At 45.9% G+C, this 26,608-nt stretch overlaps 1 protein-coding gene across 5 annotated transcripts in view; it reads left to right on the plus strand.

The window, feature by feature from the left end:
- EHMT1 (euchromatic histone lysine methyltransferase 1) overlaps positions 1 to 26,608 on the plus strand; it is a 123,683-nt gene that overhangs the window by 4,829 nt on the left and 92,246 nt on the right. Inside the window, exon 2 of one of the 5 annotated variants that reach the window (XM_074846128.1) lies at positions 23,377 to 23,567. The exons of 3 other annotated variants lie outside the window; for them this stretch is intronic. The gene's annotated coding sequence lies outside the window, so the exon portion shown is untranslated. Of the gene's footprint in view, positions 1 to 15,780; positions 15,791 to 23,376; positions 23,568 to 26,608 lie in introns of those variants that run through there. One more of the 5 variants, XM_074846129.1, reaches the window with a different exon arrangement.

Raw genomic sequence — 26,608 nt, forward strand, 5'->3', positions numbered from 1 at the left:
AGAACTCCTGGTAGAGATGCAATTACCAGCAAAAACCCCAACAACAGGAAAAACAAACAAACAGCTCTTCGGTGGAGGGAAGTGATTGGAGCTGCGCTGGCAGATAGAGCTGGATGGGCGCTCACCTTGCGAACAGCTGTGCCAGCTGATGAAGGCATTAGCATCCCTTAGCGGTTCATTGCCGCTAGCAGAGAGTGGTGTACGGGTACCCTGGGGTATCACACTTCCGAATGTGCATGAGAGCAGCTGATATCGAAGTGATTAGGGACTGATACTCTTGTGGTACCACTGATCTGAAACGCTAGCCTTGCTTTTTATCAGCTTGCTTGGCAATGCGGGATCTGCCTCGTCCCCTCCTGAAGCTGGGGCAATGCCGGCTGCGTGGCCTCCCTGCTCCGGAAGCAGGGCTGTGCAGGGGATGGCAGCAGGCCGTATTCCTCTGGCTTTTCCCTAGCAAAGTGCGTGGAGCAGAGCACAGCTGGTGCCTCTGGTTTGGGTCGCCGAGTCCCAGAAAAGGAGGAGGTGAAAGGGGGTTATGTTTTGTGCAGGACTGTGAGAGGTTCAAGGGGTATGTTTGAGAGTTTCAAGACATGTGTGGCTGAAGATTTGCCCCTCCTTGACTGTCATGGAAGCCAAAGGTCACCACTGAAAGGCTCATCTAGCTGCCTGTGTCTCAGGTGGATCCAGCAGAAGCTGTGCGAGTCCGTCCCCCCTCAGTGTGTGGGCAGGCACGTCCTGTTGGTGATGGCTGGTGGCTGGCTGAAGTGGTGGAGTAAATCCAGCAGGGAGTGGAAGAGTTTGCTGTAGCCCTGCTGGCTTAGCTTGGCTGGCAAGCTCTGTGAAATGCATATAAACCCAGAATAAACTGTACTTATAAAAGCGCTTGATGCTGGTATCACAGTGTCTAAAATAGAAAGGCTTTCCTGCTTTTAATTAAGAATTTCTAGCATAGGCAAAGTATCAAGGACATCCAGCATATCCTCTTTTCAAGTAGGAAATGTTCTTCCAAGAGGATTCCTGTTCCCTTAATGCCCAGCCTGATCCCCACCATTGTCTTGCCATCTGCCTCCATAGCAGCTCGCTTTGCCCAAGTTTACATTTAAGATAGTTTGGCTCCATGGAGGAGTCACCGTTCAAACACGCTGCCTGACATAAACTGCAGACAGCTGCTGAGCAAGGTGAGCCAACACGGTGTAGGGCTGAGCTGCTTGTGCGTACAAGGGACTGGCTGGGGGTGGAGGTGGGCTATTAAATATTAAATCCATCCTTTCCAGTGTCATAGCTCCTTCTCAAGGGAGAGCTCTCAGAGGCAGTGGTGAGCAGTGTCAGTTTAGGACAGGGAAACCATGAGTGGGATGGACTGTTAGAGCAGAAAATTCAGGTCCCCTTCTGTTTGCATATGGATAATCATCCTGCAGAGACAGCACACGGGAGAGGGAGAAAATTTGCAGGTAGTGCAGCTGGGGAGGAAGTAAATACAGAGCAAGATAACCAGGCTGACATGGATAAACTCAAAATAAAGCCAGGTAAGTGACTTATCCCATTTGTTACAGGGAAATGTAAAATTATGTAAACAGGAATAAAGATAATCGAAGTGATTATAGCTTCTTGGGTCAGCTCAGCCAGTACATGACCCAGGAGGTGGTTATGAGCTTGCCATGGCTACAGCATTCAAAACCAACAGCAGAGAACTAGGGAACTGAGCAAACTGAGGTGAGTAGAGGTAATAGCGATGCCCAAAGACTACACAACAGGCCCATTACCTGTGATCTGGGGCAAAGTATTTGAGCCAAGTCCAGGAAGCTTGTAATGCTGCAGAAAAACGTGCTCATCTTGTTGCTAAAAAGAAGAGGAACATGGTGCTTATGGCTTCTGAGAACGGAGGGCAGTCAGGAAGAATCTGATGGCTTGAGCCCAGTCAGGATGAATCTGATGGCTTGAGCCATCCACAGAGCCGAGGGGAACATGGCACGAGAGCACGGGCACCTCTGTGGAGAGAGAATTGCAGCCCAGGTGTCCAAACTGAAATGTGCTCTGCTTTGGCCTTGGATATGTTAACAGAAAAAGTCAATGCGTGGTTCAGAGTGCTACTTCAGATTTTTAATTAATTTTAGAACTCAAGTGTAGATGTGGACAGATGTATTTTAGCATGTTAACTGGCAAAAGGGAACCCTGGTCTCACCAGGACTATTGTCCATGACCTGCTCATGCATGTGAATACAGCCGGGAGTGCAGTGAAACACGTTTTTTCCCCCCCCTCCTTTTCTTTTGTAAGCATGAGCTCCTGGATTCTTGAGAATCTCAGCTACCTTCTTCCTCTCCACTCACACATTTCTAGTCCTTGCAGTTTCAGAGGAAGTTTTAATAGGTAGTTTCTCCCAAAGGCTCAAAACCAGAAGGCAAATTACCCAATGTTTTATCCAACTTCAGTGGCAATTGGGGATGTTTCATACTGCTGACCCAAAGCATTCAGAAGCTATAGTCAGGTTCTCTCAAAAATCATAATATTGTTTCAAGAAGTGCGAAATTAAACATGTGCATGGTAGAAGACTTAGAAAGGATTAATGGGTTTCAAAATTACATGCTTCATCCAGCTGTTGATTTGGGAATTGAAAGTACGCCCGTCGCAGTGTCAGGAGGCAGTTACTGAAACGTGACGTTCGTCGGTGTCTAGTGAATGCAGATGCCCAAAGGCCTTTGACTCCAAAGCCCTGCCCTACCTCCAAACCGACTAAAGCTTTTGATGCTGCGTTAGCCCAGGTGTGAACAGCTGGGCAGCAAAGCCTATTTCTTCCCTGTGGTTTAATTTATCCTGTCTTGATTATCTCCGTTCCTGGGGTGTTACCCAAGGCATGTATTTATGTTGCCCTTGACTGAAGTTCATTCCCTGTGAGTTTTGCTTTAGGCACGTGGAAGGGACTCGCGGGAAGGCGCTGGAGGCCGGCAGTGCTGGGCGGCTCGTGTCGGCTCCACGCGCCCTGCGAACCGCCAGCCACGTCTGTGCTAGCGCAGGGTGGAGGGGAGGGTTTGGGCTGGGGGGGCAGCGCCTCCAGCCTGGAGGTCATCGGCACCTGCGCTAAACAGGAGATGGGCGTTTAAGTCACTTGCGTTTTTGGGACCTGAGAAATTAACTTAGTTCTTTGATGCATTTCTTATGTCCAAGGGGGTAGGTAGCAAATTTACACCCTGTCAAATGTGATTTTGTCAGTGTAAAGAAGAGAGTATCTGTATTCCGGAGATGAAAGCAGTAACGATCAGGCTGTGAGCTGGTTTATATGATTCCATCTAGTATCCTGATGGCCTGCAAGTTTGAACAGAAACCTCCAGATGATGAGAACATGAAGCATGAGTCTAAATATTTTATTAATTGAGGAGCATTATTAATATTTGATAGATTAAATCAACACCCAGAAGGTTTTGCAAAAAGCATCACTGCTGAACTGGTAACCAAGACATTAGGTGATTTTAATTGCAAACTTGTTTGTAATAGCTTTTGTCAACTCTGTGTTTTAAATGTTAAGGATCCGTGAATTCCATACGTTAGAAATCCTTTGTTCTTTGGATTAGGAAAGATATTTCTCAGGATGCTAGAATGCATTGTTTCAAATTGGTGCTTTAATGCCTCTTTAATATGCAAAGATGATTGTTTATAAGCAGGTGTCCTATAGGACCTGGAGAGGACATCTGGGATATTTGATCTTTTTTGCCATACTTTGAGGAGAAACAACGGATGTTCCTTTAAAGATGGCCTTTGGATGAGGTGTAATATTTACACTTGCTGTAGTGCCAGATCCTGTAGCTTTCAGAGCGTGTGTGGAGAGGCGAGGTGAAGAGCCATGCTGTCTTTTAATCAACATCCCCCTGTACCAGGGAGACACCACCAGTGAGCAAACAAACTGCTACTGAGCACGTTTGCTGAAGATTTGTCTGCTTTGACTTTTGAGAATTTACAGTGGGGAGAGGTTAGCACAGCCTCCGGCTTGTGTCGTTTGAAAAGGCCAGCAAGGGGGGATCATATTCTGTCTTGGTTATTTCTACTTTGTTTTCCAGTCACTGCAAGTTGTATTTCCCATTTTTTTAAAGATTTACACCAAGTGTCTGTCACATGCAGCGTCGTCCGTGCCTAACTCCCACATTTTTGGGATTTCTTTGTCTGCGAGTTTTATGGTCTCCTTCCCTATTGAAAGTGCCCTTTGTGCTGGTGATATGGTTACATTCTTGGGTTTCTCAGAGTTTAGCACCTTTTCTCATGCAGCTCTATGTTGATAGAACATTGGTCTTAATCATTTATGACTTATATTAAAAACTGATTGGTTTGATGTCTTCTCAGATCCACACCTCCCGACTATCCTCACGGAGGCTGTTTTATAGACATAATTTATCTTCTGCCCCTGTGTGACAGCAGACTGAAATTTTACCTACCGCTGCGGATGCAAATGCTGGTGCTTTATGCAATTACAAGATGCACGTTGCTGCTGTTTGTCCTGGAGTTGCGGCTCGAGGCTGCCGCCAGCAATGACATACGACACAAAGATCCTCCTCGCCCCCAGCCAGCGTGTGGGCTTAAATACAGGCCCCGGTGTGACCCCGGAGGCAGCCTGGCTGCAGAGGAGAAGGTCAGGAGGTGAGGAGGAATGAGGGTGACTTGTCAGGTCTGAGGCTTGGCTAGTGCTAGGAAGTTTTACCAGCCAACTTGCCTTTCTTCACCGGGCCTTTGTTTCCAGCCACGCTTTGATGAAAGGCAGAAACGGCAGCTCCTCCATTGGCTGCAGGAAACCACCTCCCCATGCGGCACGAGCCCTTGACGAACACGCGCTGCGGCCGAGTGCCAGTGTGGATGCGCTCCAGTGTCAGAGCTGCGTTGGCAGCTGCGAGCCCCGGGCTCTTACTCGTGGGGTGCTGGCTCCTGCCAAAACAGTCTCCTGCAACGGAGAGGCAGCATGGAGGAAAAGCAGCTGGGAGAGGGGATTTCCATTATCTACCTTGAAACACACCTAGCCGAGACGTCTGGCGGCACAACGGTTTGAGCCTGCGGTGGTTTGAGCCTGCGGTGCCTCTTTGCTCGGCGAGGGCAGGCAGGCCCCAAGGAAATGGCCTGGATGTTCTCAGCGAGCTCCCAGGAGTAGGGAGGTTTGGTATGGTCTCCCCCAACGTGCTTGTGATCCAGCAGCACGGTTGTGTCAGCAGCTTGAAGCTGATGCAGGCTCTGCCGGCAGAGCTGTATATTTTGCAGACGTGGCCAAAGAGCCGATTGCAGGAGGCCCCGCCGTCTATGTGCATTTATACGTTGGATGCCCAGGGATATTCTAAATTCTTCTTTAAATGACAAAAACTCCACAAGTGGAAGTTGGTGTGGAGCTGCCAAGAGCTGCTCCTGATGCAACAGTGTCTGCTCTTAAAGAGAAATGTAAATGGTGACACGAAGCCCCGTGGTTCCTGCATGCATTCCCTGATGAGTCAGATATCTTAGCTTGCACTGGGATGGTAATGCTGATGAAGTTGCTGATTGCTGCCAAAGCAAGGAGTCCACACAAGGAGATTAGACAACAGTTCTTTTCCCTGCTGAGTGCTCATTAACATTTTCTTGCTGATGTATTATTAATTAAGCTAATTTTTATTGCCCTGTAAGTATAGATGGTGCTTTGCAAGCACAGAACATAGCCTGCTTGTTTCCCAGAGTTTCTGAAGTATGTGTTGTGCCATGTGCAAGATGAGAGTATTGGAAAAACTGACTGTGTGGTTGAGTACTGAAGTAAGGTAAATCTCTGGGTTTTGTTTTCTTTTTTCCCTCTTACTTAGCAGATGCCCGGCTTCATGGCTGACTGGGGCTGGTGAATGTGGAGCTATATGAGCAGAGAGCTAAGGACCTGTAAATGCCCTGTATGCAGAATTAGTGCAGACAGATAATAGGACTTAAGCACAAGGAGAGTTTGCAGCATTGACCCTCCATAAGATGGAAGATTACATAGAGTGAAGTAGAGTATTACATTAAAAAGAGTCTTGGGACCTGATCCAAAACCACAGAAAGTGGGGAGGGATTTGCCATCAGCTTCAGTGAGAGCAGACTGCTTGCAGGGTACCCAAGCAATGGGGCAGTCAGCAATTGAAACAAAGGAAGTTAACTGTCCAAGCAAGGCTGGCTGGCAGGCTCTGATTATGAGATTTAGAATTTGTCCCTGCTGAAGAGCTGCTGTGCCCGAGACGACTTTGTAGTCTTGTTAAATGCCAGTGAATTGAAATTCTGCAAACTGGCCTGGCATCACCAGTGTGGTGCTTTGTCTACTGCAGATGCAGTGTCCTTGCTGTCAGCAGCCTGCGTGCCTTAAAGGTGCAGCCGTGCGCTGCTGGTGCTGGCGTATCCGCAGGGAAAGGCTGTGCTCTCACCTCTGAATTTGCTATTTCAGAGCAGTTTGGGATCTCTGTGGAGGTGCCGTGAACCTGTTGAGATGAGGTGTGTGGATCTGTATGGCTTGCTTTCTTGTGAGGTCTGCAAGGTGGCCTCTTCATCCTGACACATCCCTCGGTCCTTTTTGAGCTGGTAGTTTCCCCGGGGACGAGCAGAGGCTCCCACTCTTGAATTGTCCTGCTTGAACACCGTGGCTGGGTTCTGCAGCCTGTGCTGCTCTCCAGGCTTTGTCCCTGGGACAGGTTGTTTGATGATGTGCTACCTGTGGTGCTAGCTGTAAAAACAGAGGTAGTATTTTTACAAAGTTGTAAGGCTTGACTTGGTGTTAGAAGCCTTTAACTGGAAGTGTTGTAGAAATGCAGAATGTTCATTTTTAAATGTAAAGGTTATGTTCACTGGGTAAGAGATGGCAAGTTACCGAAGTCAGAACATTCACTACTTTATATACTCTGGGTTATGTGATCTGATTTCTGGCTTCATTCCTTGAGATCATGGGTGGGCCTGATTAAGAGAAAGAGAAAACTTCTTCTAGAAGCACTTTGTAACATATGAACTATTTGTGATCAAAGCCAGTATGACTCCAAATGTCCAGCACCTCTCCTGTGGACTTCTGATAGCAGCATTGAATTTCATCTTGAAAATATGATCTGTAATCTTTCACATGTGCTCTTATTCCATTCTTAAATTAGGCTAATGTATCCCGTTCCAGCCTATGCAATTAAAAATCCACTTTTAATAAACAAATCCACTTTGACAACCTGTCACTGACTTTGGTAAAGCAAAATGTTGTGTAGAAAAGTGTCACTTTAGTGAACGTTCCTTTTTTTTCCATCTGTTTTTTTACGTGGCTTTGCAAGAGCGTAGCAGTTGCAGCTGGAGGTTCAGGCCTAGTTTCACAGTGCAGGTGAGTGGAGGAAAGCAGGGAGGGGACTAAAAGGGCTGGAGCCCCCCATCAGCATCCTCTGCCGTGGGCTCTGTCATGGCCACGCAGCCCAGGAGCACCCGCTGCCGGGGCAGGTTCCTGGCTGCGGCTGCATCTGACCTTGCAAAAGCGCTGGGAAAAGCTCTGCTTTGTTGATTGATTCAGCCGTTTTATTTTTTTGAATGAGAAAAAAGCCCTTAATATTTTGGCATGAAATCACAATGCTTTCTTTTATCCTGTGCGTGACAAAACCATGTGGTTACAGTCTCTTGCTCAGCCTGGGTAGGATCCTCTCCTTCATGGACTGCCATCTGAAGTTCAAGGCGTATCTTAAATCCTACTTAAACCTCACTCTCCAGCAGACCCGCTTTGTCTGGCTCTGGGCACAAGAGTGGGAAGGAGTGTGTTATATTGAGTACTAGGAGTTAAATTGCATGGAAGGAAAATCAACCAGTATTGTTTTTTCACTGCATTATCAGAGCTTTGTGAAGGTTTGGCCAATGTAGGCTACGGTTTCTGCTAACTGTAACTATCCCTGTGTGTTACATCACCAGAGGAGTAAAGCCAGGAGGAAAGGGTTTCCTGTTCTTTGGGTTTTCAACCACGTCTATCTCAACAGATTGCTCTTTCAAAGGGTGTTGCTGTCTGGGGACTGTTAGACATAGGCCACCTCTGCAAATGAATTTCCAAGAATACGGTCATTTCCCCATTTCTTTCTAAAGGAATACTTGAATCAAAATTTTTATTCTTCTCCATGTGAATTCAGGGGCTGTTTTCCCAAGCTTACTTTTAGAGCTAATCTTCATGCAGACACTGCCATTATCTTGGTGATGTGTCTCCGTGTCTCCTCCCCTTAACTCACCAGCTGCACTGTGGTATTAAGCACGCCTGTCTCTCTTGACACAAGAATGCTGTATCACGTTGCTGCCTTCTGGGCTGGGCAGCAGATGGGAGGACTAGTTAAAATCTCTATCTTTTCTCCTAGATCCTATGAGTTGCTTACGTGGTGAGAGGATTAGCTTCTCCAGAGATGTGGTGCCCAAAATCATAAAACCCTTTTCCTGTTCTGACAGCCCCCCACGAGTGTGCCAAGTAGGCTGCCTGTGGTATAGGTCTATACGTACGCAGCTTGGTGTGGGAATGAGCCCATGGTGCCTCTTGTAATGGTACATTGCAGATCCAAATCTGGCAGAAGAGGAGCACAACTGTGTGCTGCTGAGTGCTCTGCTCTGTAATTACATCACGCGGCTAGACAGGTAGGTTTTGATCTTGCAAACATTTACGCATCTGAGTAATAATTACTAATATGCTGTAGTATTCAGCGTTACAGGAAGAGCTGCTCGTTGGTGACATAATGGCTCAGATGCTGGCTGTGCCTTGGATACAGGGTTGCATGTCTAAGCCCTAGACGTGTGGGTAGGCGCGAGCCTAGGAATGTCTAGGAATGCTTCCTTGGTAAGGCTATGCGGGTGTCTTGTACTGGTTGAGTGTGGGTGCAGTTTTGCTGGCAAAATAAGCTGTCCTGAGTGAAGCAAGGTGCTTCCGTGGCATAAAGACCTCTTGGCTAAGGGCTCCCGCAGAGGTGCGTTCCTCTCAGCCCTCCGCAGCAGAGCAGAGAAGCCAGGAAGCAGGAGATGATGGTGTTTGAAACAGCAGTTGCAGGTTTTCAGCCATGAGCCACTGGATTTGTAGAGATAACCATTGACAGGACGATCATGGCGGTTCCTTTGCATGTTGAAAGCTGTGACTGTTGTGTTGTGAGAGCTCATTTACATGCAGCTCTTAGCATATACTGACTGAACCTCTAACAAACCCCCATTAACAGACAGTTAAAGTTAGCACTGCAGTATTGGTATAGCTAGTTTATATGAAGACACAGGGCTTAGCCGTGTGGATATAAGCACATTTAGGCTGGTGTAAATGTGGCTGTGCTGCACGTCATGTAAGTGTGTTGACCAAAGTCATGGTGACAGGAGCGCATCTATGTTGGTATAACTTTGAATATGCTTTGAATTGTTTCAATGGAGCTGTCATGCTATGAAGCATGTCTCTATCAGGGATAGCTAAAAAGATGCAAAAATTGTGGATGGACCAGTCAGTAATCAGGTCCTCAAATTAATTTACTTTTTTTTGCATTATACTGGTTTGGTGTTTGTCATGCCATGTGTTTGCATTTCCCTGTGGTTTTTTTTTTTTTTTTTAATGGGCAAAATGAGGAACAAGATATTTTGAAACATAGAAACAAAAGGCTGGAATGTAGATGCCAGTTGAGGTGAGGCAGGACATTATCCCACTGCTCACTTGCGTTGCCTGCCATGTGTAAGGTGTGTTGTTGAGCAGAAGAGAGGAAGGCTCAGAGTGTGGAGGATCAATGCTTCTCCCAGAGTTGTGAGCAGGCACCCTAGGAGACATCTGAGCATTGATACCTGGCTGTTTTGGAAGGTCGCAGTCACAGCCATGTGCTATCAGGGCCTTTGGATCAAGTTGCAGCAAAACCCTTCAATTTTGCTGAGGTCTGGATTCTCACCGTGCATTACGGCAGGCCTGAGAGCGTGGGGCTTGGCCATCTGTTCCCAGAGCAAGGCACTCTCTTGGTGCTGTGATCCTCAGCAGGTCATGTAACTTCTCCACCTTTGAATTTTAATCCAGAGGGTGGACAAATGTTCATTCTCTTCGCTGCTTGGTTTCTACCCGGTACAGGTGTTACAAGCCGGAGGTGAGGCCAGCTTTCAGCCTTACTTCCTTGAAGCTGGTACTGCCTTTACTAACCATCATACTCATTCTCATAAGCCACAATGAGAATTTTTGTCTTTGTCAGCTTTGCTAAACCATTTGCTTAAGCTTTGAGAAAAAAATATTTTTTTTAAGAGTTTCATACTTAAAGCCAAATGCCTCCAGGACTTCCTCTCTGATACTTCTGCTTAGTTTGAGTAGTTTTTAATCCCTTGCCAGTAGAGTGTAAAAGGCTGTATAGCAGATATGACTCCTGCAAGTGGCTTGCTTTTCTTAGCTGCCTCTCAGAGCCTTCTGGCAGTAGTTGGCAGAGCAAAGGTTGAAAGCCACTGGTGTAGGTGATAGGAAGACCAGGTACAGAGGGACAGTTTTTGCTAAACGAACAAAAGACGCCCTTAAACAGTCCTTGTTTATCTTGAGAGACAAATCAGTTAGTTGCTTCTGACCAGTGTAGGGCAGAATGAATCCATGTGCATGTGAAGTATAGAGATCTGAGCTCTCCCAAAGTTCTCCAGTATTGAAACTCGTGCTGCAGACAGCATGATGCAGCGAACACAAACCACCATGGATTGATTTTAACAGTGGGTTGCAATCACACAGAAACCTGATGTTGACTATCCTCCCCCTCCCCACACTCCAGTGGGTAATATTTACAATTAGGGCAGTATGCAGACATCTTTGGTGTAGTGTCTCCATGCTGAAGGTGCTAGAAGGGACAAAGGGAAGTCCCTGAATCAGTCTGCGTTGAGGATTATTTTCTAAAGCATCCATATTCATTGCAACCACGTGGGCCACTCTGATAAGCCCTGAAAGGTGCAGTGAGATCCCATTAAGAGAATAATTTTGTCTACCCTGCCCAATGGACTTCTGGAATTTGACCTAAATTGGGTTTGTCCAGTGAGAGGTATTCTAACCATGTATTCTTCAAAGGCAACCTGCTAGACATGCAAGCAGGGATTTACTTTGCCTTTATGGAAAAGTCTGTCCCCTAATTCCTGCTTCTCTGCACCAAAGTCAGCCATGAGATCTCAGACTGCAATGGCTGGGCATGAAATAATGGATGATGAAGAGGAGCAATGCCTTGGTCAGTCATGGGGCTCCTGGTAAGAAGTAGACATGGAGCTGAGCTGCTGTAATTTCTTACAGAGATGACGGACTTGCTGAATTATCATTCTACTCACCAAAAGTATTGGCGATGGCAGTTCCCTGCTCTAAGAGAGGTCTCTTGGTCCCTTTTTACATTCTTTCTATCTCCTTGATAACATCCTCGGTGGGGCTGTGAAGCCCTTTTGTTCTCTGCTCTAGTTTCTAGCCTTTGTTGCTCTAGCAACACTTTCAGACCCAAAGCAGCGGGATCCTGGTGCTAACACAACGCTACGGTTTAAAAGAAGGAAGCAGAGCACAACAGGTCATCACCAGCTTTTGTATGAAATGGTCATGCCTTGAGATGGGAAGGATGAATGGCAGGTTGTGATATCTTGTTGTCTTGCAACTGGCATTGTTTTCATCATAAGAGTTGAGAAATAGTCTTGTGTTGCTGCTGCATTTATGGTTTGTAATGTTGTTGGATTATTTTCCTTTTGTGGAGTGTGACAACGCAGGTTAGACTGAGGCCATGTATCCATCAAAGCCAGGCCGATAGACAGCATGGCTGCTCTCCTTTGTTGGGAAATAAATAACTATTTCAATGGTCAGCAACTCCAGCAGTTTTTCAGGCTCCTCTTTAGAGCTGTGCTACCACTAGACTGTCCTTACAGCGTGGATGTGCTGACCTGCCATTCATCTGTATGTTTGGAGGGGGAGAGAAAAGGGCACCATATTTCATACCTGCAGAAAAATTCAGGTATTGTGTGAAAATAATTCTGGTAGGCTGCAAAACTCAGGAGCCCGCTGTTGCTCTGCAGTGTGGTTTGTGGGATCCTGTCAGCTGGTTTGGCATTTTGTGGCTTTACTATAAATGGTGATAGTGATACAGTATTATGCGTTAACACTTTTTTTTCTCCTGAGTGCTCTTCCATGCTTTGCCATGATGTTGCAGCCTAGTCTGACAGTGTGAAAGCCACCTGTAGGTACTCTGTGGGTAAGAAGAGGAGAAATGCTTTCCAGATTTTGAGCATACATTCCCACAGCTTCCTGCTGTCCCAGCCACTGGTGAAATGAAGAACCAAGTGCACTGTGTGTAGCTAGAGGTGAAAACCCCACTAGGCTCCTCCACAAGAAGTCTGACTCAACTGGCAAGTACAATTCAAGTAACTCATTATCTGCTGCCTTTCACCTGACCTTCCCCCCAGACCTCTGAAAATTGTTGAAGACTGAGGGCATTTACACCATGTCCTCAGATGTCTGCATTTTGTGGCAAATGGAGCATGAAGAGTGAGTACCAGCTATGGGGTTGATCCTGCTTCCAGTGGGTCACCCCTTTTTATTTAGATATCGGGCTCAAAATCTTGTTTTTTCAAGCTAGTATGATTAGAGATGCTCAGTCTGCAAGATCTGGTCATCATTACAAACATGTTCCTTCCTGGGACCAGTGGTCATGACAAACAAAGCAAGAAGCCTCTGTGCTCTGTTCTTTGTGAGCTGCTGGTAGGACGTTCCCAAGTCATGCCACCTTCTTCTCTTTTGACATTGTTTAGATCCCTGGCAGCCTGCCTAGATGGGGTCACAGCCTCACTGCAATACGGTGGTGGAGCTGCCCCAAGCTTGATGCCTCTGGGACACTTCTGCAAAGTGTCACGGGCTCCAAGGGTCTTGGATTTACTGTGCTCGTGCAGCTTGTTGGTACCTTGTTTACCTCTTTCTGTGCCAGCGGTTAACACCTGATGTGGAGGATGTAGCATCCTGTAGGCCACCTACCTCCTAGCAGCAGAAGCAGAATTATTTATTAAGTATTGCTCTGGTTTTTTGGTACTTTTAGGCTGTTCCCCTGACTTATGTGAGAACTCCTGGATAAACAGTGAAGGTACCCATGTTTCTAGGTTCTGCAGTACTAGCTAGAAGGTTGCCATTGCACTAGGCTTGCATTCCAGCTGCGTGGTCTCCTGCAAATTATATAGGCAATTCTTAGCTCTTTTCATACAAATGAGTCTTTAAAGGGAGTCTACACTGAGAGCATAAAATGCCTACATGAGCAGCTGATTTTCTTCTCTGTTGCACTGTGTTGGCACCAGTGGATTTAACAGCATCACCTCTGGGTCTCACTGAAATGCACAAGAGGAGCCTTTGGCTCACATACTTGTATCATGTTTAGTCCATGAAAGAGGGCAGAAGTGCATTTCCTAGGATGAAATGATTAATTGTGTATCCAGGGTGTAGAGGTCACAGCAGGGATATTAGAAAGGTGCCATCAATTTGCTGTCATGGTGCTGTTAAACATGCTTTCATGGGTATTTCTGAGGCTGCCAGTGAACAGTGAGGTGGGTCAAAGTCAGCCAGCCAGGAATGGTGAGCGTTTAAGGAAGGCTGCCCCGCTCTGCTTCTTCCCTACAAGTAATTGTCTGAAGGAGAAGGGTTTTACTTCCTCCTCTCTCTCTCATCATCTTCATCCAGCTGCAACTTTCATGCTGCTCATGACAAATGAGGAGTGTCAGAGGTGGATTTCACCACATCGCGTCCTATCTCCTGTTTGGTAAATTAGTAATACACCACCATATTGTTCTGCAGGAATGTCTCTGTCCTGGCTCCTTTTTCAGCCAGGTTGAAGGCTGGGTGGGTTTTTAAATGATGATATTTTAAAATTTCAGAACAGCTTTGATTTATTGACCTGCTACCTCTATGAATCGAGCTGTCTGGGCTGGCATCTGGAGATAAGAGGCTGTCGAGTAATTGCTTATTATTGACTGATTGCCAGCTTGGGCTGTTTGCTTGAAGAAGAATCAATAGCAGTCAATCTTCAAAGTCTAAACTCTCAGGGAGTATGACTGGTTTCCAAATTGGGAATGACAGGTCAGGATAACTCCATATCTGATATCCCAACTTCATGTTTGGGCATAATCCTGCAACAGAGGAGGAAGTGCAGGACATGATCTTCCTGCATCAAGGCTTTCACATCTGCCTGCTCTAAAGTCTGGGATTTTTCTTGGGAGGGTTTTCAGGGGCAGATCCCACCCTGGCTCCAGACCTTCCTCTGAGAAGTTGGAGCAGCCTCAGCACCACCTGAGATCAGTGGGAGGTGAGGGCAGGATGAGTGCAGACATCATTCATTAAGTCCCCAAAGGATAGAGCAGGGAGGGTGGATGAACAGCCTGTGCTATGACACATCCAAACCAACCAGTTTGGATGCTTTATAAATAAAACAAAGCGTCTATTTTAATGCATGGTAACAGAGATTTCCTTTCTGTGGGTGATTCTATTTAGGTGACAACAGAACAAAATATCCAGTGTCACCATACGTTTTATCATTCCTTACGGAGACTGTCGCTATGGTGAGCGTTCATTTTAAAAAGCAGACATAGCCCTTATTTAACACTATCATGACACGTTGCCTTTTTTGTGGATTCACGTGTAGGGCTTAAAACATAAAAGGGGCTTCATGGCATCAAAGGCATTCAAGACCTTTTTTTTAAAAAAATAAATGTTTAGATCTTTGTAGTGGCTGGGGTGAAGTCTAGTGAGTGGATTTGTGAAGCAATCTCACACCTTCGGCTGTAGCCCACTCCGGATTTTCCCCAGCGCTCAGGGGTTGCAGTCTGGTTTCTATGTGTCCTAGACTCAAGCAGGGTTTAAAACTTGAAATAAGAGCCTTTCGTGGGGGAGGGGGAGGCTTGGATCTCTATCAGCTACGAAGAACAATTAAGCAACAGGACATAAAATAGATAAATGGGAAGGGGAACAGCAGTACCCTGGTAATATGGGAAGATGAAAATGGAAGAATCTATTTCTAAAGTATAAATACTTGTTCTTAATTTTGAAGCTTTGTTTTCACCAGGAAAGCTCTGATTCAAGGTGCACCATTTGGGGCGAGGGAGAAATACCTCAAATAGAGCAGTTTACAGTGGTCTAGGAGAGAATGGACAAGATTACTTGAACAGCCTTGTTTAGATACTGGATTTGTTGTCTACTAGCAAATCCTCATTTGCATGGGTCCTTAATCTGTGCAGTTAAATGTGTCTTAGGATCTCTTACCTACTATGATGCAGAGTTGAGAACTAGATTTTTAAAACTGTTCCTTTTTTATTTGAATGTTCTCCCTCCCCTCCCCCCCCGCACCCCAAATTATCTTCCTGACTTTTTTAAAAGCAAAGATGAGCCAACAAGTGATACAAAAGAAAAATCTGCCAGTGAGAAGAAGCTATTTTTGACTTAAGATTCGGTGGATGAACTGTCCACCAGCTTGTAGAGAAAAGCCAAGATCAGACATTTAAAACGTGTGTCGCAGGGAAACCACTAGCCCCCCCTCTTCCTGAAAGGGCACATTAACGTGAAATCTTTAAACCTCGTTGGAGGTGGAGGGTTGGGCAGAGATCCTTTCTAGAGCTCTAGGGAGGGATTAGCCCTTATTTTGGGGGCTGTTTAACTTTGCCTGTAGTCCTGAAATGGCATTTCCTCATGTCTGCAGCAGCCCTCATTTCATGAAATGGATGCAACTGCTGAAAAAAGATCTCGCGTGAGCATGCTCACTGGAAGATTAATCCTTTAGAGGGAGTTGGAGAGTTAAGCTACTGTAATTTCTCTGCAGTTGGCTGCAGTAAACAACTGCTCTAAAGACACGAGGAAAAAAATTGACGGAGGTATATGGGATTAATGTACATATCTTTTTGTGTTTCTACTTTAAGGTTGAGGGTTTGATAAAGGTTTTTCTCTAAGAGCTGGGGAAGAGGGATCTGTGTAATGATTTTATGGGTGACCTTCATGTTGTGGTTTCTTTTTTTCCTCCAGGCCAAAGTAATCCTATTTCCGTGCAAGGCCATACTGAGGCACGGGCTGACTTTCTAGAGCTGGGGTAGAGCACCAGGGTGACTTCGTGTTGAGTTAAATGATTATATGAGGTGAGGCCTGCTGCACGTTGAGCTGTGTTGGCAGAAGGGAGCTGAAAACACCTAGTCCTGTTTAGTTGTGATCAGAACCCAGTGGGACTCGATATATCATGCTTCTGTTGGAAAGAAAATGTGTAAAGGGATTAGCTTTGATTGCCTACAGAATAATAGTCTTTTTTTTAATTTTGCTTCCCCTCCTCCCCATGCCTGAGGAGCTGCAAACCTGTGTCAGATGGGGGAAGAAAAATAATCGTTGAGATATTTTGGCTTTGCTTTAAAGGATGATCACTTTTCGTGTGTTGAGGAGAGAATGCCTTGCCAGCAAGGTAAGTGTTGCAGGCACACGGATTGCGTCAAGGTGAAACCGAGCTCCTTCCTTCCCAGTTGCTGCTTTGCGGGTGCATCCTGGACGAAGGAAAACCTCTCTTAGTTCCTAGTGAGTGAACAGCATTTTATCTACTCGCCTCCAGAAAGCGTGGGTGAAGGAGGATGTGATTTACCACCCTTGATGCTTTATATCAGCTTCTTCCAAATACTTACAGCACAAGCGATGGAGGGCCAACCTGGGGGCTCCCAGGACGTCAAACAGAAATACCTGGGTGGCTTGTTTTTTCTCAGGCTGCTTCAGCTCAGTGTTTGAGCTGGGAGAGGCAGTGCTCACTAACCATGGCTTGCATCTTTACCTCTTAAAAAACATCTAGCTAATCCTTCTGAAAGATGAGGAAATGGAGGTGAACTGTCAGCAAAAACTGCCTGGTTTGGGAGGGGGGCAGGGAAGGGCATCGTTCTGAGTGTTATGTACCTAAGTGGAATAGATCAGTCCCCTCGAGCTCGAGCTGTTAGAGATTGCTCCTCAGCAAGTCTCCAGGACTGTGTACGAGTGGAAGAAGGGCACACCCTTCCTCCTTCGAGGAGTGAATAATAATAGATGCAACTCTGCCTGTGCCACTGAGAATTCATGTGTCGCATAGCTATGACAGTAGTCCTGGTGTTACCTGGTGTTAAATTTATGTCCAATGGCAGAAGGATCTGTTTGTGATGTTGTGTACTGGAAAATGGCTTCGTATTTCCTTAGACTGGTGTGAAGAAGGGAATAATAATTCAATAATTTTGCAAATGTCAGTGGCTCCCACTAGATTCATCCTGTGGTAGCTGTCAGCGTACATGCGATACACAGGTGGATGCTAATGCTGTCGGATGAGTTCAGAAGGGCAATTCTATTACAGACTTGTCTGAGCTTGAGATGCTGCGTATTTGAAGAAAATTTTGCCACCCCAATGTTGAGGTTTTTGTTGAGGTTCAGTCCCTCCTTTCCAGAAGCTCTGGCTAGCACAGATTGTCTGTTCTGTGGATGGTTTTAGGGAACATTGATGGCTGTGTGCGTAGGGGGAATAATTAGCTACCAAATGCAAATAGATTGTTTCTTGCTGTTTCAAAATCATTGTAATTTCTATTGAGTAGGGGTTAATTATATCTTCGTTTTGGTGAGTGTAAGGAAAATGATAGAGATATAGCAATATAAATCTATATAGGGCGGGACATTGTTTTCAGAATACTGTTTTGGAAATTGTGAGAACAAAGACTTGTCTCTTGGAGGACTGTGGTTCTGTTGGGATCCAGTGGTGTTGCATGTTTCTCAGTGGTGGATGAGTGTTTTCTATTTCAGATTTTTATCATACGCCAGTGGCATATCTGTCACCATGACAAGGGGTTTTCAGTTTGGAGGAAAAAGATCAAATTCTGGTTAAAGTGCATTTGGTTGAAGGGCTGGGAAGTAGTTTTTTGAAAAGCAAAGGTGAAAGCAAGAAAGTTAAACCTTAAAATTTATGATCAGGGTGTAACAGAATACATCTTTCACCTAAAGTGTCTAGGTGGGGGTCTAGGTGGGAGGCTGCATTACCAGTATGGGACCCAGAGGTCCCGTGGCACCAGGACTGGTCTGTATGCTGGAGCAAGCTGCTCTCCCCCAGTGCAGGTCATCACTGTCTTTCCCTTTTGCAGTGGGTGACTTTAGGGAGCCTGGCTCCATCATCTCATTCTTTATTGCAACCTCACTGGGAAAGGGAATCAAGTTCATCCCTAGAATGGTTTGGACCAGCTTTAAACTTTTTCCTTTGGTCTCCAGTACCAGGTTGGGCATCTCTGGCACCAGAAAATGGGGGAAAGGCTCAGCAAAAGGACAAAGGTGACACTGTTTCCTTAGTGCCATGCCTTTTGGCTCAAAGCCAAAGAGTAAAACCCTCCTCCTCGTCTTGATTTAGAGTAAAATGGGGAAAATGAGCTATTTTCAGTGGCTGAGGAGAGCCCCGAGCATGGAGCACCGTGCTTCAGCCTTACCCAGCCTTTGGTGGCCTGGGGACATTGTGGCTCCGGATTGGAGCAGCTTTTGCGACAGCCTCAGCCCACAGCTGCTTCCCTCCTGCGCAGGGCTCTTCTTCTCTGCGGCGAAGACGTTCAGCGCCTCTCCAGCAAGCCCTGGAACTGATAAGTCTGGAAGGAAAAAATAGCTACATCCAAATTTAATTTCTGTTTGGTTTAAAGTTTGCGGATGTGTTCTTGGGCTCTGCCGGAGGAGCTCTGCAGATCGCTGCTGGGGTGTTCACAGGGAGTGGGCACCTCACTCCCCGTGTGAGCCCCCCAGCCCTCTGGGGTGGCCGAATGGAGTGGAGGTTGGTTCTTCAGCCTGGGCAGCTCCCAGCCTGCTGAAATGGGTGAATGTTGGCTGCGAGGCAGGCTGTGAACCCCAGCACCTGAGTGGATGGGGCACGTCTGCTTCTGCTGCGCTGGCTGTAGGAGCAGCAGCCTGTGGGGAATGAGGGTGGCAGTGGGGGAGGCAACAGCCAGTGGTCGGGCTGGAGTCATTTGGAGAGAGAAGAGGTGTCATCCCACCCAAAAAACGTTGCCCTGGGCAGTTAACTCATGTGTCCCATGGGTTGGCATGGATGGGGCTGTGCGGACTGTGGTGCGTGCAGGGCAGGGGACTCCTGGATGCTTTTACTGAGATGGGTAGCTTGGGCTTTTCCAGAGGGTTCATTGCCTGAACTTAGAGCCCTCTTCTGTAGATTTCTGTGAAAAATTCTGCCCGTATGGCCAGTTTTGTCTCTTTCTCCATCAGCATAACTTTATTAGTGGAGGAACTGAAACCTGAATTTGGGACTTGCTCATCTCTTTGGTATGGCAGCAGCCAACGACTGTATTCAAAACAGAAAGAACAAAATGGAACTGAATCTTACAGGTGTATCTAAAGAAACATCGTGCATCCCTGGCAATCACAGGGAGGAGAATGTTATTTGCTGGGTAATATATTGCACTGAAGTCCCAGTCTTTAATAATCAGATAATGAGCACTTCAAAGCCTAGTGTCTTTGCTTCTCTCCCTTCTAACTCCTTCAGCCAACCTTTAGTCAATTGGCAATGACTTTAAAACCAGACATTATGATATAAACCTTGTAATTATTTGCTGTGATGAATCCTTTTTCTGCTGTGAAGTTGTGTGGAAGGGTTTTCTGTAATGCGCAGCATTTCTCCGCCTTCATGCCTTACCAAGATTCACTTTAGAGGAGGGGTTTATCTCCTGTTCTCCTGCCTTCCTGGCCATTTTGAAGTCCAGCTCATGGCTGCGTTTGAGCTTCCTTAACGCCCTGAACTAGCTCCTTGCTCCTGCAGCCTTGCTTTGCACCCTTTCACAGTGCTCTCCCTCTGCCCTGAGCCTTCTGCTGGGCTGCCATCTCATGCACGTCCTGGGCGAAGCAGGGAAAGGTCTTGTGGCATCTCCCGAGCCAACCCCGGGGAGCCCCAGGGGGCTGATGGAGCCCTGCTTTGAGAGGGGACTGGAGCAAGCTTGAGAGCAGCAGCTGGCAAAGGGGACTCCCTACCCCCCTCTCCCTGAGGATTAATAAGTGAAGTTACAGGCATGGGGGAAGGGGCTGCATTTTTTAACCTGGCTGTGAAATTAGTAGAATTAACTACGTTCCCGTGGTGGATGAGGCTTAATGAATTGATCAGTGTGGAGGACATGTTTGGGCTTCTGAGTGATAGAGAAGCAATACAATGTGGTACGTTATGCTTGGAAAAATACAGTCTGTGGTGAAAGGGAAGATGGAAGAAAAATCCTGCTTTAAAGACCTGCATCCACCTGCAGGGGAAAGATGGAATTAAACAGATCAGGGAGAGAGCAGAAATGCGGGAGACAGAGCTGTGAGCATGGCAGCCGGAGGAGGAGAGGGCTGGGAGGATGGATGGATGGATGGATGGATGGATGGATGGATGGATGGATGGGGCTGTGCTGGAGGAGGCTGGTTTTGAAGGTGGTGGTGAAGTGACTTGGTGGCTCCTAAAAAAAAAAAAAATTAAAAAAAAAAAAGAAAAGAAAAGAAGAGGGAAAGAACTGCAGGTGATTCTTCAAGCGCCATCTAGTCTGTGACCTACTTGCAGCCACAGTGATTTGCAGCCAGAGAAGCAAACAGAAGAAATGGCTGTTCCCTGTGGGAAGGGCAGGGGTGCCGGTATGTGTGGGAGCTCTTTCTAGTGGTGCTTTCTCCAGCCAGTGCGACCTGGCTGCGCCCAGGCACCTAGAGTTTGTAGAGCCACTGCTGGAGAAAGCAAAGGGAGAAGCTTTCAGTCATGCATTTTCCTCTGGTGTCACAGCAGTGGAGGGAGACGGTGCTGGATCCTGGAACCAGGCTCAGATTTATGAGCTGGCTTAAATGCGTGGGCTCCTTGATGCACGAGCGAGCTCCTTCCCGGGAGGGGTGCGGGGTGCTACGTAACTGGCCTGTCTGGGAACACGGCTCACCAGGACACAATATGAACAGTCAGAATTATTCATCCCTAACCTCCTTAATGATCCACTGCAAACTAAAAGTCTGCTTTCTCCCACTCTTGCTCCTTCAGGAGCCCCCACTAACCTGATCATTCTTAATCTCATCTTATTTTCCAGATCATCAATTTGATTTCTCAGTACTTTTACAGTCCTTAGTGTTCCCAGAAATCTGTGCCTCCATCAATTATCTCTTGTTTCTTTTTCGAGGCTGTAGCAACCTTGAACCATAGTTTCCATACTATTTTTATAACTCACGCTGCTTATTAGAGGAGTCTTTCAGAAATAACTGTACAGGTCTTACCAAGATATCCCAAATTTTTCTCAGTAGATAATAACTTCATCTCTTGCTAATATGAGCTTGAAGGCTTTCCTTTTCCTCTTGTTCACTTCTCCCACTGGGGTTTGGGAGTTAAATGCCTTACCTTTAACTTAATTCATATATGTAGGTATACATGCATGTCACAGTGTATCAGACACTCCTTTAACCGTATTAATCATGATGCTGAGCATCTAGTGCTACAGGCTGGCATCAAATAGTGGCATTGATTCCACAGCCACTCTTCTCCTTTGCATTCATCCGCAAGCATTAGCATATAACCTTTCTTTGCTTGATTTTGAAACTGGTTCCAATATCTTCTACAGTGCTCGAAATCCAGATAAATTCATTAATCTTAACAGACTCAATGTGGATTTACTGGGGGCAGAGCCTTGGATGGGGAGGGGACCTGACCCTAAAAAGCAGTGACCTGCTGTTGTCAGTGCCCGGTGCCGTGGCTGCTCTTACTCCCACGACACCTCTCCCACTCAGACTAGGGCTGCATCCAGGCTGGGGCTGCTTCAGATTTACTTCTGTGTGAAATGAGGTTGGGAAGTAGCCTTTGTATCTTTTTTTGGGGTGTTCTAAGTTACTATATTAAATAAATTAAAAAAGTGGCTCTAAGAGTGTCTGAAATGACAGCCTTCCTCCTGTTGCTGGCATATAGGGAGTTATTTGTGAGTTAGCACTCCAAGGTTATTTAACTCCCAAACTTCTGCACTTGCCTTGCAAACTCCATCCAAGAAAATCTTTTATTTGGAAAGAAAAATGAAAAAAAAGTCTTCTGTTTTTCATAAGTTGTGAATTGTGCTCCTGTCTAAGCTGATTATTTTATTTATTCCAATAATCCTCTCTTCCAGAATAAAGGAAAATTAATTGTCTTCCTATTTCCATAATGATTTGCCCTTCAGACAGTTGCCAGGCAAAGTGCTTAAAACCCGAAATGAAAAGATGGTGAATGTTTAAAATCATTGAGCTACTGTAGGAACATGTTTGTATTTTAATGGGGTGGTATTCAAGTAGTCCCAGAGAGTGCTATTTGCTCTGTGTTCTGTAGGATTATGAGGGGGCTTTTTTTTGTGCTTCTGCATATGAAAATGGGGTCAAGCCTGCTGTGGTAGATAGTGCAAATCTTATGTAGGATTTTGCTAGCAATATGGACTGCCTGCAATTGAAGCCCTAAAATTATCTGGCATTAATGGGGAGCGTTGTCCTTGGGCTTCGTTGTGTTTGTTTGCTGGGAAGGTGGCTTTGCTGCATTTCAGTGCCTGGAGATGGGCAAGAGCTTCCTTCCTTACAGGGGTGATGGGACAAGATATTCCCTGCAAGAGCTTTTCACTGACACCTACCTGGTTATTGGTTATTTTTAACTTCCTCTGGCTGAAAAAAAAGGTTACCTGATTAATTTGGGAAAATGCTGGAATGCTTCCTTAAAAGGCTCCAAAGTGATGTAATATTCAATGATGCATCTCAGAGCTAAATTAGAGCTTTTGTGGGTGCGTTGGTTGAGGAAGGGAGTTTCATATTTTATCAGCTAACACATTTATTTTTTATACCAGGCTATGCGTTCAGGGCACGCTGGCGAAGCTGGTGTGGAAGCAGTGGCACAGCTCCAGATCTAGACCAGCATCAGGGGAGTGGTGAATCTGCCCTCCACTTTGCTTTCCTGTTTTATTCCAAAAAGCTTTGAGAAATACATAAAACCTTGGAGCTGGGGATGGCCGTGCTTCCAGTGGGGGATTATGCTGAGGGTGGCGAAGAGAAAAAGCACAATGTGTTAAAAACAAGAGTCTTGTGTAATGAAAGGGGTTTGTTGCCCAGTCATTCATGTCCCTCTAAGCATTGCACATCCAGGTGTGGGCTCCCAGGTGTAGGGACAGTGGAGGAGGAGCATATCTCCACTGTATTCAGGGAAAAGGTGCTGGCACCAGACCTGGATGTGTCCCTGGCTCTTTCCTCATCTCCCAGCATGACTGGAGGCGTTGGGGACAGTTTCAGTGCTGTGTTTCAACACAAGAAACCACAGGGCAATAAATTCCTCATATCTGTCGTATGTTTCCCTCTCCCCTCATGTGAAATTGCTCCAAAGGAGCAGAGTGTAATCCATCTTGGAATAGAGAAAGGTAGGAGTTAATTCATTTTCATGATCTTCCTGTAGCACTTAGTCCAGCTAATAGTAATTTGTCTTACTTGGCTGCTACAGTAATCCCATAAGGGACCCACTGGGAGAAGGCTCGGCACAAAGGACCCATGGCCCCTGGGTATTTCCATTAGCTGAAGAGCACATGTGATCATCTGTTGCATTCACAGCCGAAGTTTTGTGCTGCCATCTCAAGCAGAAGAACAATGGAAGTATCTTAATACCACCCAACTCCAGGAGACTACCATACCCAGGTGAGATAGCGGTTCATCGCCCAAATGTTGCTTAGCACAGGGGAGGGAGGGAGACTCTCTCCTGGTTAGAGTGAGCTTAGGGAACATAAAATCAGGTGTGTGAATATCCTCCTCAGGTCTCACCTGCTGTGCCGTGCATATAACAATCTTTTCTTTTGTGTTAAACATGATAAACCCAGCAGGGGAATTCATTAACATGAGTCCCGACAGACTTTGATTTTGCCAAAGATTGATTTTGAATCACTCTTCCTACTCTTAATAGGAGACATCTCCCTCTCCTCCCTGTTCAGAAGTCCCGGTGGAGTGTGGGTGTAGGCTGCAGCATTAAAACCGCCCAGTTTTGTTTGTTCTGTAGTTGGTATGAATTGCTGTTTCTTGCTGTTGGTGCACTTGGCTTGTTGTGCATAGCATGGAAGAAGTTATCCCAGACAGGGAACACTCAGGTGGCCACCTCCTGTCTGTTGAAAGCTGCCTGTTGATTTCAGTATTTTAGGCTTCTAAATCACAGATAGAGCTGCATTTCCAGCTAGTACAAACCCATACAGTTAACTGAAATAGGTAAAAATACTCTTAATTTACAGCAGTTATGGTCCTGATGTGTAGGCAGCATGAACTATGTATGCATGATGTGGAGGGAGAAGCCTGAATTTATTGGTCGCACAGAGTCTTGTGTAAAATAGCTCCATGCTTGCTGGTGTGGTTTCCAGAAGGGCTTTTGAAATGGCAAAGGTTGTGAAATTGTGGCAGGGAACATCAGAGGATGGGAGCTGGGCTGGAGGAGGATGCAGTGCCCCTTCCTACAGCACAGCAAAGACTGGCAAAGTGGGTGTTAGTGGCTATATGTTGCAAGGCACTTTCCTCATGCTCCAGGCATTTTGTGTGCTAGGCAGTGACCTATAAGCCTTTTTCAAATGAGAAGAGTTTTACAGACATAGCCTTTTCTCCCGGTCTTTTGATGGCTCTTTGCAGGAGTAACTGTGTTTGTTAGCTGGGGGCTGTTACTAGTCCCGTGAGACAAAACTGCTTTTGAAAATTAATAAATTTTTTTTAGTTGCCACCACTATACTGATAATCTTGTCCTTTTGTCTCCTGTTCCCTGAGGGAGTTTTTGCCCTTCCTGGATCTCATCCTGATCCCTGCTTGTGAAAACAAATCCCGGGTTGCTGATGAAATCTGTTGTCTGATGCACTGCATCATCTATGATTGTGCAGGGAGGGAAGGAACCGGTGCCCTGCCAGAATAGCAGCACGTTAAATGTTTTGCTTTGGCTAAGGGAGTCCAGTCTTCCTTTCTCTGTATCCCCCGTCTAGCTGAAGTAAAAGAAGTTTATCATATTCAGGTCCTCAAGAGTATTTTCTCTTGGTCTTGTGGTTAGGATTGATTATTGCACAGCATCAACAGTCTTTCCTTCCTCTCCCCTCGCAGCACATCAGCCCATGTATTACATATGCACCGGAGGTGGATTGAAGGGGCTAACGGACCTCCATCATTAACGATGAGCCTGTAAATGAATGTTTAGTGCTGGCAGTAGTATCACTGTATGTTCTGGTCTTTCATCCTCCGGAGCTCATGGACAAGAAAATTATGAGAAGCAGGCGATGGTAGGTGCTACCCTGCTTGAGCTGCCTGTTCAGCTCCTCCTGGTGAGCAACTCCCCCAAGAAACGCCCGTGTAGTCGTGCCTTTTGGTGGGAACAACTTGTTTTGACTGTCCCTGCTGCGGAGCCACCTGGGCTGACTGGTTTTTCTGGTGGGCACCTTCATGATGAGCTGGCATTCCCCAGATGGTAGCTCCAAAGGCATCGCTAGGTCCTGTGTGTGAACTTCAGGTGGAAGAGGAGATCACAATGACCATGTGTCTAGTAGGCTGCCTCTGTGTAAAAATAGATCTTCTTCTCTTATTTTTGTAAGGTCGGTAGGATTGTTTGCTTTGAATGTTTTATTTTGCTTTTTCATGGTTGTGGTTTTCTTTGTCTCCATGCACCTATAACGTCACAGCGCCGAGCACAAGTGTTAACTATAAAATTAGAGCCATCTGTGAGGTCTGGGACTGGGGGTGGGGAGGAAGGGGAGGCGTGACTTCCAAAAATCTGGTTAAAAATCAAACGACTGGATTTTGAGTGACAGTTCAGTAGTAGCTGCTTGTCTCTGTTTACTTTTCCTTGGGATTTGGAAACTTGCACAGGCCCTGTACGCTGCAGTAGTAGATGGACACGTAAATTTGCGTGGCGTTTCACTAGCCTGTTGGAGTTGGACTGGGGTACATCTGGAGGGTCATTTCTCAGCACTGCAGATTTGTTGCTTTCCCCACAGAGCTACTGTCTGAAGAGACACCAATAGACGGTTGCTATTGATTCTTTGTCTGGATTTTTATATATATATATGTCTATATATTTATGCGAGTGTGTGTGTGTATATGTATTTTTATACATCAGACTGACTGAACAAACTTTCTTCTTTCTGAGTCACTGCTGCATTTTGAAGCAGGTGGAAGAGTTGCCATGGCTGAGATGATGTTTATTGGGCCTTTTTGAGGTTTCCAGGGCTCAGAAAAAAATGAGGTATGGATGATTTAGATTTGGGAGAACAACAACAAAAACCCCCAAACAAAAAAATCTTTATCACATTTCAAATCTTCTATCTCCCCCCACTTCCAAATGTGCTTTTTAAAGAGTTACAAATGCTTGTTGGCATAGAAACTACAGAATCTGAGTGAAGCATGCAAATGTAAAAGGAGCCATTCTGCCTGAGCAACATGGACTGAGCCTCTGCAAAGCTGGCTAAAATCTTTTCCAAGGCAAAGAAAATTGTCCAGATGTTGCTTGAATTATAATGGCACTAAATATTTAGGTTTTTCAATTTGTACTTAAATCCAAAAAAGATTGAAATGTAGGGAATGCAGATCCATTACCAGTGGGCTTTCTTTTCTTATGAAAAAATTTGTAGTCCAAAAATATTGCTAAAATCTGTTTGGCTCCAAGTAGTGCCAAATCCTCATTAAAACATGTGGATATTTCTGTGGTTTAATCTGTTAGAAATGCA

This window comes from Strix aluco, chromosome 20 (genome assembly GCF_031877795.1).
Source record: "Strix aluco isolate bStrAlu1 chromosome 20, bStrAlu1.hap1, whole genome shotgun sequence".
In the NCBI taxonomy this organism is placed as follows: Eukaryota; Metazoa; Chordata; class Aves; order Strigiformes; family Strigidae; genus Strix; species Strix aluco.